This window comes from Amblyomma mixtum, chromosome 3 (assembly GCF_055824585.1).
Source record: "Amblyomma mixtum isolate Tamu chromosome 3, ASM5582458v1, whole genome shotgun sequence".
NCBI classification, from domain to species: Eukaryota; Metazoa; Arthropoda; class Arachnida; order Ixodida; family Ixodidae; genus Amblyomma; species Amblyomma mixtum.
This window is the reverse complement of record NC_143014.1, coordinates 247,629,195-247,633,767: the sequence shown is the minus strand read 5'-3', so window position 1 is coordinate 247,633,767 and position 4,573 is coordinate 247,629,195.

The window sequence follows — 4,573 nt, the reverse complement described above, 5'->3', positions numbered from 1 at the left end:
CTTTCTTTTTTCTTTCTTTCTTTCTTTCATTCCTTCTTTCGTTCTTTCTTCCTTTCTTCCTTCCTTTCTTTCTTTCTTTCCTTCCTTTTCCTTTCTTTCTTTCTTTCTTTCTTTCTTTCTTTCTTTCTTTCCTTCTTTCTTCCTTCCTTTCTTTCTTTATTTAGATATTTATTTATTTCTCTCTTTCTTCCTTCCTTCCTTTCTTCTTTCCTTTCTTTCTCTCTTTCTTTCTTTATTGTTTCCTCAGACACAGTCCAAGAGGGGGCCGAGGCTAAAGGCGACGGAGCGCCTGACATAGGCCCCGGCCCCCTTGCACAATGTACATAAAACAAAACTAGCATAACAAAGTTTGGTCAAGCAGTCGTCTTAGGATCAGTCAATGAGAAAGCAAAAGGTGGCTATTTCCTGTCAGGAACACACGGCATTAGAGACAATTTCATTTTCTATACAACAGAGTGACGATACAAAAAAAAACAGTAATTGAGTGGTACATCGGGAGCATACTGAATACAGCATTAAACCAATACATGCTTTACACATTAGCACTTCTACCCAGTAGACGCAACCGTGACAGTCGTCGGCAAGCGAAGACAATAGATCATATCACAGTTGGTAAGATATGACAAGAGGAATGTAAGATAGAACAAAGGTTACCCTTTTCGGAATAGTTACAGTAATGAGAATTTAGTACCGCTGTTCACAAGAAACTTCTTAGAGTATTTCTTAAAAAATTGAGCACCTTTATTAAAGTCAATCTGCATGATATCTGTTCTGTTCAAGACATTCGTTATTTGAAAAGATAATGCTTGCCTTCCGTAGTTTGTTCTAACAGGCGGCATTCTTCGTTTTGGATCTCGAATTCGGTATGAACTTGAACTACTGTGGGAATATGTAGCCTGTATCTATGGATCCACTGCAGCAATTTAAAGTAGTATACCTGGTCAGACTTGAACATATTATATTTGGCAAATAATGGTTGTGTTCTCAGAAACTGCTTATTTCCTTTGTAGTCCTCTAGTATACGTACTATTTTCTTTTGTAGTACATTAAGCCTGCAGTAATTAGAGTTTGTTGTCGTTCCCCAAGTAAGGATACCATAGCTTATTCTGGAGTAAACTAGAGAATAGTGCAGCGCCTGTTTTAAGCGTTGTGGTATTAGATGTGGTACTTTATAAATGCAGCCTATTCTACGAGACAGGTTTGATTTAAGATGATTAACATGAGTATTCCATGAGAGGTCGGTGCAGAACCAAACACCCAAAAATTTTTCTTCGGTAACCTGTTCCAGTGGGTGTCCTTCAAATGTAATACTAACCGAGTTGCAGTCTTGTCTATTTATTTATTTATTTATTTCATAAATACTGCCGACTGCCCTTTGGCGGTCAAGGCAGGAGTGCACAAAGGCAGAAAAAAAATTACAAAGTAGTAACAACAAAATAACAGCAACAAAGGGCGATTACAGTACGCGGACAAAATTCAATACAACCAACGGGAAGCAAAAAAAAAAGTACAGGCAAATCATCCGATGTCAAACAGACTGCGTGAACAGAATAAAAACAAGGAAACCGAAATACACTGTGTACTAGACGCGCTACTGCGATGCATGAGACGAAACAGCAGACAAGAAAGATTCTGAAGATACCAGGTTGGTGATATCGCTTGGCAGTCGGTTCCATTCGGAAATGCTGCGTGGAAAGAAGGAAGAAGAATATGCTTTTGTTCGGCACCCTGGCATCAAGATAGTCCTTTCGTGGTTCTTACGCGTGGGGCGTGTTGTGTTGCATTGCATGTAACTCTGAAAATTCAGTTTTGTTTTATTATGTAGGATTATTGAACAACATTTTTAGTCGGTGCTGCTTGCGACGGGATTCAAGCGTGGGAAGCCCAGGTCTGTTGAGCAAAACAGATACCGAGACCTGCCGACCATAAGCGTGATAAATAAACCGGAGTGCTTTCCTCTGGACGCCTTCAAGAATTTTTATATCCGTTTTTGTGTGCGGATTCCATACAGCGTCGGCGTATTCGAGCACTGGACTCACAAGTGATGTGTATGCTGTCAGTTTAGTTTTGCTCGTCCAATGCTTTAGGCGGTGCTTTAATAACCGAAGTTTTTTGGACGCTGCTGAGGAAATGGACTGGATGTGTACGGTCCAGTTCAGATTGGATGTCATGGTTACCCAAGATATTTCACCTGAGTCACTGAGTTGATCTGAAGGCCATTGATTTTGTATGTGCATTGGAGCGGTTGTTTCTTCCGTGTTACTGTCGTTTTTACGCATTTGGAACTGTTTATACCCATTTACAAGTACAACACCAGCTGGAAACTGCTGTTAAGTAGTCGGTTAGGAGTGTCTGGTCTTCGACTGATGTGATACTATGGTATATAATACAGTCGTCGGCGAAGAACCGACAGCGTATGCGTGAGTTGAAGGACAGGTCGTTCAAATAAATAAGGAAGAGAAGCGGCCCAAGGACTGAGCCCTGTGGAACTCCTGAAAGTACCGGTGCTTTTGTGGAGTGAGATTCAGATATCTGAACAAACTGATGCTGCTGTGTAAGATAGGAACCTAACCATTGTACTACTTGCCGATTATTCAACCGCCACCTTATTTTTAACAAAAGACTGCCATGCGATACCTGATCAAACGCTTTTTCGAAGTCAATGAAAATTAAATCTACCTGTCCGTTATTCTCTAGAGCCATCATAGTTTCATTTGTGATATGAATAAGGTGCGTCACTGTCGACAAGCCTTGCCGAAACCCATGCTGGCTTTCAATAAAAAAAACCGCTTACCTGTAGGAATGAGCTTATGTGCTTGAAAATAAAATGTTCTAATACCTTACTGGACGTACATAACAAAGAAATTGGCCTGTAATGCTTCACGCAAAGCTTGTCTCCTGATTTGTGAATGGGTATCACCTTTGCTGTTTTCCAATCGTTTGGAATTTCTCCTGTCCTGAGACTTTCAGTAAAAATAATGAAAAGGTATTTAGCGCACCACTCTGCATATCTGTACAGAAAAGCGTTAGGGATACCGTCTGGTCCAGATGATTTTTTTGTGTTCAACTGCAATAGAGCCGAAACAATACCCTCCTCGATAATAACTAGGTCTGGCAGATTGAAATGGCTAGTTCGAGATTCGGAGACTGAGTTGCTGTTACTCAGGAATACAGCAAAAAAGATGACAGAAATTGCTTGAAAATTAAGTACTTACTTTTATTTATATTTAGACCCAACCAGTTTCTGTGAAGCCATTTAGATAACTGTATTAGATAATCGTTAACAGAGTTCTCTAGACAGTGCGCTGTTTCTCCAGTAAAAAAATATATTAGTATCATCTGCATACATTATAATTTGCGGCGATTCAGGGATTGTTGTAATGTCATTTACGTAAATCACAAAAAAGAGGGGTCCCAAAATAGAGCTCTGGGGAACACCGTGTTGGATTTAAAGTTTGATGGAGCACCAGTTGTTAACACATACATACTGATAACGTTTCTCGAGGTAACTTCGAATCAGTTTTAGTTCCACTCCTCTGATGCCATATGTTTCCAGTTTTTTTTAAGAGAATGTCATGCTGAACAGTATCAAAGGGTTTGCTTAAATCTAGAAATAAGCCAAGATTCCTTTCTCTGTCCTTGTCCCGTTTTGCGCTACCTCACATACCACGCCTGAACAGCCTGACAGCGCCACCTCGTGAGGAGAGCCGCGCTCACCGATGAAAAAATCCCCACATGGGCTGTTCGTGCTATCGATTATTTTCGATGACAGGCCCCCTTCTGTCATCTGGTCTGTCACATGACCATTTCCGTCACGCCTGTATCATGTGCATATGCCGCACGTCATTCCCGAGAAAACTGACCCATAGGTACGCCGGGCGGACGTCATGCGTAGTCATCCGGTCTACCAATGATGGTTTCCAGCCGCTCTCCTATTCCCTGCCGATCAGCCTCGATATTTCGCGGCCAGAGAAGACGCGCCAGTCAGCGGCTCGTGTCCCAAAGAGATTGAGACGTAGGCGTAGCAAGAAGCCACGTGTATTGTACTGTATCGAAACAACGCCCCAACAATGCTTTGTGCATGCTGCAAAGGAACGCGAAAGATATTGTTAAACATGCAACCGCTCGCTGCCCATCGGTTATTGGCGGGCAGTTTTAAGCGATCTTAACACTAAACCTTTCTCTCCACAGACCTTTCTGGCGACAGCAGATCCGGCTGTAACCGATGTCGTGGGCCTGGCCTCTTCGCCATTCCTCACTTTCGCAAAATTATATATGAACAAAGCCACGACCCGCAGCTATGGCCTCTCATTGAGGTCCTCACCTCTGGAGAACCCGAATGCCTCCGTGCGAATACTTGTTCTGAGCGGTAGCCCTCACTGTCGCTGAAGTAACCTTCTGACGGGTGACGGGTGTGAATGTTTGCGATCACCAAAGGCTTGGTTCCCTGTGCGGGTGGAACTCAAAGATATTTTCACCGCCGGCATCATAATAAGTCGCGTACCTACGACCGAGTGCGCCTTCCTTAATTTTACAGCGTTGTATTATTTCCTCCAGTGACTTTTTTCGTGGT